Here is a 14,355-nt window from a genome sequence, read left to right on the forward strand (position 1 = left end):
AATTATGCATTATATTTCTGTAAAAATATACTTTGATTTTCAAATAAAGCATAAACAAATCGGTATTTTCTGGTTGTGAATTTGGGGATGTTACAGTTGGTATCAGAGCACTAGTTTAAGCGAACTAGGAAATTGTAGGATTTCTAGACTTAAACTTAGAATGCTAAGTGATGATTGCCTGCTATATTTTAGACACGAGCAGTAGTTTATTTTAGGAAAGATGCCTAAAATGATTTTATGTGCTAAATGCTTTGTGTTATAGCTATAACTATAAAGATGCCTTATATGCTATTATTTGTTTGGATCTACGGTCTGTTGCCGACCGAATTAATAAACTTTATGTGTTTAGGATTATAAATGTTTGACTACGATATTAGAGCTAGCATGTAAACATTTTGGAGTAATAATGAGGATTTAATACGTCTATCGTAGACAAAGTTTTCATATCTTAATTCTCGTCACTACACACTGAACGTCTGATTTGGTGTATAGACTATCATGGCAAGAACCCGAAGTGGAGTCAAAAATGCCAATGTAAATGACAATCAACAGCCTCAACCCCAAGTGATTGAACAAGTACCAGTTGTAGCAGCTGCACCTAAGCCAATGACGATGGTTGAGGTACAAGTTATGATCCAGATCATGTTGGATCGCCAGATGGAGGAGACAAGGCATTTACTTCAACATAATAGGGATGAACCTACGATACCTGTTGAATAGCCTGAGTTGAATGGCGAACAGTCAGAAGAAGGGAATTACAGTAGGACTGTTAGTCAAGCTGAACCACCAGTGGTTAGGAGGAATAACCAAGATGAAAGCGTCGAGAGGAATGGATGCAAGTATAAGGAATTCACAACTTGAAAGCCATCGACTTTCACCGGGAAAGAATATCCAATTGGAGTTATGGATTGGATATCGGAGATGGAGTTGGCTTTCATAACATGTGATTGCAAGTGTAAACTACAAACCACATATGCAGTATGTCAGTTTAGAGGTGGCGTTGTTCGCTGGTGGAACACTCTGGGGAAGACCATAAGTCCCAACGAGCCACTACAATTGACATGGGCAGAGTTCTTAGTATACTTCAAACATAAGTTCTACTCAGCCCAAAATCTGCTAGAGTTGGAGAACCAATTCCTGACATTAAATAAGGACAACATGTCCATTGATGAATACACCAATGCCTTCACAGACAAAATGGAGTTTGCTTTGCGCATCGTCCCAGATGAGTTGAAAAAAGTTGACAAGTACGCACGGGGACTTCCATGGGAGTACGCTGTGCCAGTACATCAGGCACCTACTATGGATGCAACTATCTGGGCATGGAGGCAGCTATCTGGGCTGCTAAGTCTGTTGAGGAGATGATCAAGGGAAGATCCGCTAGCAAGGTTGAAGTTGCTGATAAAAGGAAGTTCGATGGATCGGTAGGGTCCAACAAGAAAAGTAAATTTTTGAAGTCTGATTCGAAGAAGTTTGGAGGAAGAGGAGGTGAAGCGAAATGGTGTGAGAAGTGCAATAAGAAGCACTTAGGGAAATGTGACGGATGAGTCACTTGTTTTAAGTGTGGAAAGCTTGGGAACTATGCCAATGAATGAAACCTCGACAAGAAAGTTTGTTATGGGTGTAATGAAGAAGGGCACATCTTGAAGGACTGCCCGAAGAAGAAGGAGGCAGCAAGGCCCAATGTCCCACCGAAACCGAAAGCCAGAGCTTTCCAGATGACACTGGAAGCAGCAATGGATGAAGTAGATGTCGCTTCAGGTACCTTTCTCGTAAATGGATTGTCTGCCAATATATTATTTGATTCATGAGCAAACTACTCATTTATATCACATAATTTTGGTAGAAGACTAGCATTGCCTGTGGATAAACTTAATAATACTATAGTTGTAGAAGTTGATAGTGGAAAGTTCATACCTGTTAGTAATTGAATTAAAAATATCATCATCGACTTGAACGGGAATAAATTCCACGAGGAATTACTGCCCATTGAGTTGAATGGTTTCGACATCGTGCTAGGAATAGATTGGCTTAGTACGTATGATGCTGAGATACTATTCAAGAAGAAGATGGTAAGAGTAAAACCATCTAGAAAAGAGTCAATTATGGTGTACGGAGACAAACACAAAGTAAATTCTGGAATCATTTCCTTGATGAAAGCCAGAAAATGTTTTTCCAAATGATGTACATCATACTTGGCATTTGTGATTGATATTAAGAAGGAGAAGAAGGAGATAAAAAGTATACTCGTGGTGTGTGACTATGCGGAACTCTTTCCCAAAGATATTCCTGGATTGCCCCTGATAGACAAGTGGAGTTTCGAATAGACTTGTCTCCAAGATCAACACCAATAGCGAAAGCACCATACCGACTAGCACCGACGGAGATGAAGGATCTTATGATACAACTTCAGAAGTTATTGAACCAAGGTTTTATTAGACCTAGTTCATCACCCTGGGGAGCTCCGATGCTATTTGTAAAGAAGAAGGACGGAAGCATGAGGATGTGTATAGACTACCGAGAGCTGAACAAGGAAACGGTGAAGAACAAGTATCCACTGCCAAGGATTGATGACCTATTCGATCATTTGCAAGGTTCGAACTATTTTTCAAAGATCGATCTTAGGTCAAGATATCATCAGTTGAAGGTGAGAGAGCCGGATATTAAGAATACTACATTCAGAACAAGATATGGACACTACGAGTTCTTAGTTATGTCATTTGGACTGACCAATGCTCCAACAGCATTTATGGATTTGGTGAATAGGGTTTGCAAACCATTCCTCAATAAATCTATAATAGTGTTCATAGATAACATTCTAATATACTCAAAGAGTCAGCAGGAGCATGGCAAGCACCTGAGAGAAGTATTAGAAGTTCTGGAGAAGGAGAAGTTGTATGCTAAGTTCTCCAAATGTGATTTATGGATTCGAGAAGTCCAATTTTTGGGTCATGTGGTTAACCAAGAGGGAATAATGGTTGCGCCAACAAAGATAGAAGTTGTAATGAAATGGGAATGATCAAAAAAATCCCGCGGAGATTCGAAGCTTTCTGGGATTAGTTGGATATTACCGAAGATTTATCCAAGGCTTTTCTTCGATAGCTGTTCCATTGACAACTTTGACCCATAAAGGAGCCACATATGCATGGAGTGAGAAACACGATGAGGCATTCGAGAAGCTAAATAAGAAATTGTGTGAAGCATCGATTCTTTCTCTACCCGGTGGAGTTGAAGATTTCGAACTGTATAGTGATGCGTCGGGAGTCGGGTTAGGATGTGTTATAGCTTAAAGAGAAAAGGTGATAGCATATGCATCTTGACAATTAAAGGAGCATGAAAAGAGCTACCCCACTCATGATCTGGAATTGGCAGCGGTAGTTTTTTCCCTAAAGATATGGAGGCATTACCTCTATGGCACGAAGTGCAAACTTTTCACTGATCATAAGAGTCTCCAGTATCTCTTTAATCATAAGGAATTGAACATGAGACAACGACGTTGGCAAGAGTTACTCAAAGATTTCGACTATGAGATACTTTACCACCCTGGTAAAGCAAATATTGTAGCTAATGCTCTAAGTTGAAAAGTAAACTTTGAAAGAAAAAGGCCAAGATCGTTACGAATTGAAGTTGTCTCGACGATTGTGGAAAGTATCAAGAAAACTCAAGAAGAAGCTTTGGAGAAAAATGACTGAAAGGAAGAATGTTTAGGCAAAACGTTGGTATTCGGTACAAATAAACAAGGATTGAAGGTATTCCAAGATAGAATTTGGGTACCTAAGATGGGAGGAATAAGGTATCTTCTGATGGAATAAGCTCACAAACTCATTTACTCGATTCATCCAAGTAGCATTAAAATGTATAGGGATTTGAAACCCTACTACTGGTGGCCGACAACGAAGCTCGATATTGCAAAGTATGTGGCTGAATGTGTAACATGTGTAAGGGTTAAGGCACAACATCAGAAACCGTATGAGAGTTTAGAACCTTTACCTATACCCATGGGTAAATAGGAAGATATCACCATGGATTTTGTGACTAAGCTGCCCAGAACGAAGAACGGTCATAACATGATTTGGGTAGTCGTGGATCGTTTCACAAAGAGTGCACACTTCATAGTAGCCAATGAGAAATGGTCTATGGATAAGCTTGCAAATGCTTACGTGAAGGAAGTGGTAAGACTTCACGGTGTACCATTAACGATTGTATCATATCGTGATAGTCGTTTCACGTAAAGGTTTTGGAAAGTCTACTGGAAGAAATGGGTATGAAGTCATGCTTAAGTACAACTTACCATCCACAGACTGATGGTCAGAGCGAAAGAAAGATTCAAACACTAGAAGATATGCTGAGAGCTTGTACCCTAGAATTCCAAGGTAACTGGGATGAGCACTTACCTCTGTTAGAGTTTTCCTACAACAACAATTATCAGAAGTGTCGTACGCCATATTGTTGGCTTGAAGCTGGAGAAAGGCAGTTTATGGGCCCCGAGATAGTCCATCGGACTGCTGAAAAGCTGAAAGTGATCAAGGAAAGGACATTAGCAACTCAAGATCGTCAAAAGAGTTATGCTAACAATAAAAGACGACCACAAACATTTGAAGTTGGAGATTCGATTTTGCTTAAAGTCTCACCTTGGAAGGGACTTATACGATTTGGAAAGAAAGGAAAGTTGAGTCCAAGGTTTATAGGACCATTCAAAGTTCTTCAGATGATTGGGAACCAAGCTTACAAGCTAGAGTTACCGAAAGAACTAGATGGTATTCATAACACTTTCCATGTGTGTTACTTGGGGAAGTTTATAGGAGAAATTCTAGATATAATTCCAATTTCAGAGTTAAGGATGGATGAAAATAAGAGGCTAATTGAATAGCCAGAGGCGATTGTTGACCGTAAGGCTAAGAAGTTGCACCGCAAGATGGTTGACTTAGTGCTTGTGCGCAGGAAACATATGAATGGGCAGAACCTCACCTGGGAAACAGAGAGTGACATGATGAGTCGCTACCCACATCTGTTTGTTGATGCATGATTCCGAGACGGAACCATCCTAAGGAGGAGAGAATTGTAACGCCTGTGTTTCTAGGCTAAGCATTAATTTAATGGTGTAATAGTTAGAGTCAACACTTATAACCTACTTTGAAATAATAAATATGAATTATTTGAACGATGTGTTTACTGGTGTACTCTATCCCCCTCATGGTTGGTGTGTGATGAAATAAAATGATAAGAGGCCTCAATGTTGTTGTTGATCCAGTCATCTAGCAGAGTACAGATGACAACCACGGACTATTCTAGATAGTCAAGTGGAACGCTAACAGGCCCGCAACATGTAGGTGTTTGTGAACGATGTGTTTACTGGTGTACTCTATCCCCCTCATGGTTGCCTTACAGACATCTATTATTAAGGAAACCCCTTAGCAGTAGTGTCCATCCCGATGATAATCCTTAGGCTAGATCCCTTACGATAGGTGTTTTAGGGACGTAAATTGAGGATAACGGGAATGGGTAATCGGGTTATTGTTGGTTGATGAAATTAATAAACTTATTTATTAAGGGTTGAAAACCCTATGTGCTCACCAGGCTCCTAAGCCTGACCCACTCAGTTTTCTCATATACAGTTAGTGGAAAGAGGGTACAGGACTGATGATCTGATGAGAGATCAATGGATTATAGGCTACTAGATTAAATAGATATTATAATGCCTATGTTGTTTATGTTTATGCTTGTGATCTGTATTAACAATGATATCCCAAAGTTTTTAATATAATACATTTCTACATAAATGCTTTGATAAATTCTTTTTCATATTTTTTTATAATGGGAACAAATTATGCATTATATTTCTGTAAAAATATACTTTGATTTTCAAATAAAGCATAAACAAATCGGTCTTTTCTAGCCGTGAATTTGGGGATGTCACAATCCGAGGGGCCACCATGATGTATCGGGATCTGAGATTAAGTTATTGGTGGTCGTGCATGAAGAGAGAGATCGCTTGGTATGTTTGGAGGTGCTTGACCTGTAGGATGGTCAAGGCCGAGCATCAGAGGTTGCATGACAAGTTGCAACCCATGGATGTTCCCATGTGGAAATGAGAGTATATTTCGATAGATTTTATCACTAAGTTTCCGAAGACGGTAAGGGGTTTTGAATATATTTGGGTCATCGTGGATCGATTGACCAAGAGTGCCTATTTTTTGACAATTCATGAGAGCTTGTCGGCCAATAAGTTGGTCGGTGTGTATATCCACGAGATCGTTGTTCACCATGGGGTTCTGGTATCTATTGTTTTAGACCGTGATGTTCGATTCACCTCCTGTTTCTGGCAAAAGTTCCATGAGGAACTGGGAATTAGGTTGCATTTCAACACAAGTTATCATCCGCAGCTCGACGGCCAGAGTGAGCGGACCATTCAGGCTCTCGAGGCTCTGTTGCGTGCTTGTGTTATTGGTTTTGGTGGGAGTTGGGACTCCCACTAATCTCTTGCGGAGTTCTCCTACAACAACAATTTTCACTCCAATATTGGTGATCCACCTTTTGAGTTTTTGTACGGGCGGAGGTGTCGTACCCCAGTTTGTTGGGGCGAGGTTGGTTACAAGGTCATGGGTAGGACTGATGTGGTTCTGCAGAATACGGAGATGATTCAGCAGATCAGGAAGTGGTGTAGACTGCTTAGAGTCAGCAAAAGAATTATGTCGACCGGCGCCAATCTGAGTTGGAGTTTCAGGTCAGTGACATGGTGTTGCTGATTGTCTCACCTTGGAAACGTGTGATTCTCTTCAGGAATAGGGGGAGTTAGGCCCCGATTTATTGGACCATTTCAGATCGTTTCCAAGGTTGGCAAGGTTACTTATAAATTGGATCTTCCCGAGGAGCTTAGACAGGTCTATAACACTTTCCACCTGTCGCAGTTGCGGAAGTGTGTTTTGGATGAGGATGCAGTGATAGTTCCTGAACTATGTTGAGAGGCCGGTAGAAATTATAGAAAAAGGAAGGTGAAGGTTATGCGTAACAAGGAGGTACCTTTGGTGAAGGTACAGTGGCAATATCGGAGGGGATCCGAGTGGACCTGGGAGCCGGAGGCCGAGATGCAGGAGCATTATCCGGATTTGTTTGTTGCGGTAGAATTTAAGGACGAAGTCCAATTTAAGTGGGGGAGAGTTGTAACATCATGTGTTTCCAAGTATTTTCAAATCCTTCCTTTGGTAAATAAGTATGTCATGATTGGAATTTGAGATTGGTTGAATTTAGCCATGAGAGGCCCGAGGGGTAACTTGGTAATTTTGGTCGGAGGGGGGTATGTTGGGCGTACGCATATGTACGCAAGGCGTACGTAATGCCGAGTGAAACCCTAACTTTTAGGGTTTGTTGGGTATTTAAACCCCATTATGGACCCTTTACCCCCATCCTTTCAGCCTCCAAGTCATAAGATCATTTCTTGGCAACCATAACTTCTCTTTTGTGAGTGCTAGCTAACAATGTGTTTCTTGTGTGGTTGAAGAAGAAGAATTTGCATCAAGGTGTTTGGAGAGTGAAGCAAGCTTGTAGAGCTGAGATCATCTTGTCATTTAGAAGCTCGAGAATGTAAAAAGCTTATGCCTTTGTGCTTGTATTGTGTGGATCTTGTCTTGTTAGCTTTTTGGTACTCTTCTTGTCCCAAAAGTCCCAATATTGTGCATGCTTCGTTTTGGACATTTTAGGTTTTCCTTTCAGACCCTATGAAGGGTCCCAAGTGATAAAAACGAAGTCCCAATGGATAGAAGTGTCCCATGCATTTGGTAGAAAGGTCTTAATGGGCTAAGATCTTGCATTAACAACTTGTGGACGTCTAAAGTCATAAAGTTTGAAACTTTATGGCTCTAAGGTGCATTTGGACCATGTATTTGAAGTTTTTCCTTAAGTGTTTAAGCTATTAAGCACTTATTGGGGTTTGAACTCTACGAGGGTACGCCCTGCGTATGCAATCAACGCCCCCGTTTGTAGTCAATGCGAGTATTGTGTATGCCCCGCGTAGCCTCGAAGTATGCCCAACATATGCTCTTTGTTGGGCTTTTGCGAACTGGGATTCAGTTTTGTGCCATCTTTGGTCCAGTTTGGGCTTAAGCCCTTAATGGACTTTCTGAATATAAGTATCTTGGGCCAGTTAAGGGAATTGGGCCTTATGATGAGGTCTGTTATGGAGTTGGGCCCAATTTTTATGGACCTTGTATATTTTGGACCTTTTGAATCAAGGTTGGACTTGAGATTTGACCCATTCAAGGAAGAGTTAATGGATAATTATGAGATATGAGATTTGAGGTGATAATCTAATTATTATTGGAGGTTTATTTATTATGATAGTTTGGGTTTTTGTGAGTTAGCAGCTAGAGGTTCTTTTTGATATGTCAATGTGAGGTGAGTCTTCTTCACTATACTTTTGGGTTGAAGTCACCAAGGCCGACCCATTGGTTTGATAACTTGATATCGCTGATATGCTAAGTATGATATAGTTATGCATGCTAGTCTTTTTATGCTAGTTTGGTAGATTTGTAGGGATAACTGTGAATTGCTTGTTTATCTGCTTATGATATTATATGTTATTTGTCGACATATTGTGTGGGTTGGGTTGCGGTTATACTACTTTGTGTTGTAGCAAACAAACCCTGGAGCATACCGGATATGAGTTGAGGGCCAGAAAAAAGCATGCCATACTCATATTGAGGGTTCGGGAAGGGCATGCCAGACTCGTACTGAGGGTCAAGGAACAAGCCAGACATATGTTGTGGGCCAAAGGGGCAATCCAGACTTATGTTGTAGGCTCAGGGGAAATCCAGTATGTTAGTTGTGGACCCATTGCATGGTGATATTATATTTGTATTGTTTGTTATGCATTGGTATTGTGGGGGAACTCACTAAGTTTTGGGCTTACAGTTTTGGTTATGTTTCAGATACTTCAGATGATCGCAGAGGGCTTGATCATGCACCTCCTCATGTTTTGGGTTATGATTTATGGGAAAACTCTAATGTTAAACTCATTTTGAAAACAAATTGTAATGAATGATGGTTTTTATGTTTATTAAAAAGTTTAAAATTTTCAAATATTTTATGAGTGTTACATGTTGAGAGTTAGACATCTAATGCACGTTACCCAAAGTTCAACACTAAATGAGATTGATTATGATCCAAGTCTCAAGTTTAACATGATGTCTGTTCAAAATGAGTGGTGTAAATCTGGATCTACTTCAGTTAGAGCTTATATTGGAGGTAATAATCTGTTGGTTGGGTTCTTTTGCATCTAAATCTTTTATCATTTGAAATTTGGGGCATTTTGGTATGATTAAGAGCTATTTCGAGTTAGAGGATTAGATATGAGGTTTCTACTTCATATATAGGCTTGTGATGGTCCATAATGTCATAAAGTTTCAATTATTGAGTTGTTGGTGAAGCCCCGTAGTCCTTAAACCTAGCCACAGTGTGTTTTGATCCTATATCTCCTTGGTCTCACGTAAAGTTTGCAACTTTATGTGAGGATTGGGTTGTAGAAGAGTGGATCTATGGTTTGGAGCCCCTGAATGGCTCGAAAAGCCTCTGAATGGATTGACAACTGGAGGGACTCGACGAGTCATGTGGGTGTACTCGACGAGTTGTATGAACATAAGCTTGGACTTGGCGAATTGGAAGAACAACTCGGCGAGTCTGTTGAAGATGGACTTGGACTCGGCAAGTATGTTCTTGGACTCGACGAGTCTGGTCGCAGAACCCAACCTCCTTTGGTTAAATCCTTGGATTAAGTGAGTCGGTTTGGCGACTCAGTGAGTTGGACAGGATGGGACTCAAAGATCATTGGACTGAGCGAGTCTTGGGGCGACTCGGCGAGTTAAGTTGTGTAGTGAGAGTTTTTTGGGTATGGGAACTCGGCGAGTAAAGTCAACCAGGAAGGTTGACTTTGACTGAGGACTTTGACTTTAACTAGGAGTTGACCAATTTGACTTCCAATGGTATTGTAGTAATTCTGGTATTTATGGAATTGGTTATTTGGTAGTGCTTTGAGGTGAAGTTCGTGTCGGTGGTCGGAGCAGTTTGGTCTTATCTTTTTCAGTCGGCAATTGCAGGTGAGTTATCCTCATTATACTAAGGGTCTAAGGCACCAAGGCCGACCCATTGGATTTGATATCCTAGTAGTTATTGATATGTTGAGTTGAGTCAGTAAAGTATGCCAGTTGATATACTAGTCGGGTGGATTTGTAGGACTGCCTGTGATACTGATTGATTACCTGTATGTGCATTTATCTATTACATGTCGACATGTTATGTGGGGTTGAGGTTGTACTGCTCCGTGCGGTAGCCAATGTAACGCCCGCAAATCCGGGCTAGTCAAATTAGAGACAATAGGAGTCAAAAATGACTTTTCAACAAAAGATTATTTAGAATAAATAATCTTAACCAAGTTGTATTATATGTCACGAGGTTTCCATGCATATAAAGAACGCCGAAATCCGAGTTATAACGAAGAAGTTATGACCCGTCGAAGTTTCGCGACAAAACCGGTACGATACCGGAAAGCGTAAATAATGAATTTACGATAGAGCGAGATTTAGCCTTAGCAATCTAAACGAAAGTCGTAGAATATGTTATAATAAGAACATCGATAAAAAGAACGCCCAAATCTGACTTCGTATGAAGAAGTTATGATTTTTCGAAGTTTCAGACTAGCAGTATACAACCCGAAATTCGAATATTAGATCGAGCGGGTTTTAGCCGACACGGCCTGAACGAGAATCGAAGATCTTGTTGAGAGTAGCGTAACGAGAAAAAGATGGGCAAAAACGGATGTCGGATGAGGAAGTTATGAGGATTTAACGGATCAATCGTGTCTCGGCCCATTAATAATATAAAATTTAAAATCGAGCGAAAATTAGCCGACGAAGTTTAAACGAAAGTTGTAGAGTAGGTTCCCACCTTCGCGTGGATATAAAGAACGTCGAAAACGGAGCTCGTATGCGAAAGTTACGAATTTTTAAAGTTGAAGCATGAAAATGCGAAGTCTGTTGCGAGATTGGAGACGTGGCAAGATCCTGACTGTCGCTTGCTGATCACGGCTCGCTTCGGATAAGCGACGCGTCGCCATCGCTACGCCCAGCGTTTGCTTCGGACGCTCAGCGTTCTCCTTACGCGCCGCGTGCGAGGACCGGTACGCCCCGCGTACCTTCGCTTCCCATCGGCCGGTGTGCGAGACAGCTGGCTGCGAGCTGGCACCCTTATCCGAGAGGACACGCCGCGTAGCTGCTGAACGCCCTGCGTACCGCTGAGGCCTCGCAGCTATAAAAGGAGGCCGAGGCTGCCTCCATTTTCACACCAAAATCTCATTCTTTCTCTCACTACTTTCTCTCTTTACAACCCCAAACCATCCCTAAGCCCTAGTTGAACCCCTAGCACCCTAAGGAAGCCCCGAGGCTCCCGGAGTCCCGAGAAAAAGGAGTTTTTCGGTTTCGAAACGCTGCTCCAATTAAGTTCCGGTTTTCGATAAAATTCGCTGTAAGTATGCTACGCTTACGCAATTTTTAATATAGCTTCCAGATAATTATAGGAATGTTATTAGGTCCTTAAAATAATTATTTGGGCTATTATTATGAGTTATATTGAGCATTATTAACGCTTAATAATAGTCAAACTGATTAATGAGTCGCGGTTATTGTTAAACTAAACCCTAGTTGTATCGGTACTAGGTTTTATCAAAGGAACATCGTTTTGAGAGTATCGAAGCGCTGTCCGAATGTTGAGTCACCACCTAATCAGGTGAGTGCATAGTCCCTTTCATGAACATGATTTTAATACAAGTATTGATTGAAGTATTAATTATATGTTTATGTGCGAATTAATTGATGTTGCTTGAAATTCGTGTTAAAGAACATACCTGATTATATTTGATAATTTAGGATAAAGAGTAGACCTAAATTAAGTATGAGGGATATTGGGTAGTATATTCTTACGAGTACAAGTGAGTTAAACTAAGAGAATAGAAGTTAGTATATGTCACTCATCCGGGAGTATGGATTAGACATAGTCATTGACCCTAGTCCGAGAATATGGATTGGGCATAATCATTCGTCGTTAATCCGAGAGTATGGATTAGCTATTGTCCCTAGTCCGAGAGTATGGATTAGGCATAATCATTCGTCGTTAATCCGGGAGTATGGATTAGCTATTGTCCCTAGTCCGGGAGTATGGATTAGGCATAATCATTCATCTTTAATCCGAGAGTATGGATTAGTCATCCGTCCCTAGTCCGAGGGTAAGGATTTGGTATATTCATTCATTTCTAATCCTGGAGTATGGAGTAGGTAAAATGACTGATCTTAGGTCCGAGAGTATGGATAGCCTCGTTGCAAGGATCGATGGGGTGGGATAAGATTTGTTTATATATATGTATGGTGAAATTGTATATTTTGTGAATTTTAACTATATATATGGTATAACATTGTGGGATTGAAATCCCTATGTACTCACCAGGTTTCCCAACCTGACCCACTCAGTTTATTTATATCACAGGTGATGAAATGAAGTGACATTACACTGAGAGATTTAAAGAGATGTAGATCACTAGTGTAAATAAATGTAAGTTCTGTTTATGCTTATGTTTCTGTATTAACGATGAAATCCCAAACGTTTTAAGATGAATAAAAATACGTTTCTTCGAAAATGTTTTAATAACGTATTTATCGTGTTTTTCTGGGAACAAATTCCGCAACCTTTTTATAAAATGAAGTACTCTGATTTTCATAAAGCATAAACAAAATCGGTCTTTTCTGGCCGTGATTTTGGGGATGTCACAGCCAACAAACCCGAGAGTATTCCATATATGAGCTGAGGGCTCGGTAGGCATTCCAGACTCATATTGAGGACTCGGGAGCATTCCAGATACGAGCTGAGGGCCCGTTAGGTATTCCAGACTCGTACTGAGGGATCGATAGCATACTAGATACGAGGTGAGGGCCCGGTAGGCATTCCATACTCGTACTGAGGGCCCAGGGGTAGTCCAGCTTGTAAAGTTGTGAACCCAGTGCATGTTGGTCTATTTTGATTGATATGATATGATAATGATTGGTATTGCTATGTGGACTGTGTGTATTGGTATTTTGGGGGTAACTCACTAAGCTTTCGGGCTTACAATTTCAGTTTAATGTTTCAGGTACATCAAGGGATCGCGGCAAGGCAAAGGCGTGATCGTACAACTCCTCCTATTATGTTTATGTTTATGGGAAAAAACACTGATAATTAATATTTTGAAAACAAAGTTGTAATGTTTTGATGAACTTGACATGTTTTATAAAGTTTAAATTGGTTTGCAATTTTGGATGTTACAAGTTGGTATCAGAGCCTTGGTTTGAGTGAATTGGAGGAACATTCGTGTGAATCCAGTCTCAAATCAAGGAGGGATCTTCAAAATGGTTTTCAAAAAGTTTTTTTTTGAAATAAGTAAAGGAGGACGTTGATGGTACAATCAGTCAGAGCCAGTAAGTAGATCCCAAAATACCATACAAGTTATTTGATTATGTGATATGTTTGAACATCATGCTAGTACTAGGCTATGGATCTTCAGGAATTACATGATAACATTGCCTAATTATATGATGTCTGCTAGCCTAGGGTTTCCTTGTATGAAATTGACATCATTAATGTAGTTATTTAGTGTATGCATCATGGTTATACATAACTAAAATCTTATAGCCCGATAATGTTTGATTTGGCCTTATGTTCTATTATTGTTTGATTGGGAGCTTAGGGTAGGATTGGATATTTGAAAGTCTATGGGGTCCAGCGTTATGTATGGCTAGCATACACTAGCGCTGCAGGGTTGGTGGAAGTTTCATGGATGGGAGGGTTGCATGAGACTGGCAGGTCGGTTATGGGATAGTGGTGCTCCTTTAAGAGTGGGGTTCAAGTTTTCGTTATGTATATGCTATTGTTGGGGTGTTGTGGCGATACTTGATACAAATATGGGTAGGTGTGGAAGGTAGTATGGGCCCGTACTACTGAAAGCACAGGACCTATACGCGTGTCAAGGAAGTTACAACCCCTAGGGTTTTGTCAGGAGCCAATTCTTGGAGTTATTATGAATAATGCCTAATATCTTGTGGCGTATTTGCTGTATGGTGATTACAAGACGTTTCGAGGCAGGATCCGATTTGGGATCGGGAGCAGGAGAGGGTGGTCAGGATGGGCCAGTACCACCCGAGGTCATTGGTCAGATGAGTACGGACGAATTGGATGCCAGGATTCGTGAGATCCTGCATGATGAGGTTGCTGCTATGTTCCGAGCTGAGTTGTCGGAGATGTTTGGGTCGATCAAGACCGCCATGGTTGAGTACTTTGATGAGC

The sequence above is a fragment of the Lactuca saligna genome, chromosome 4, assembly GCF_052625555.1.
Source record: "Lactuca saligna cultivar CGN05327 chromosome 4, ASM5262555v1, whole genome shotgun sequence".
Lineage (NCBI taxonomy): Eukaryota > Viridiplantae > Streptophyta > Magnoliopsida > Asterales > Asteraceae > Lactuca > Lactuca saligna.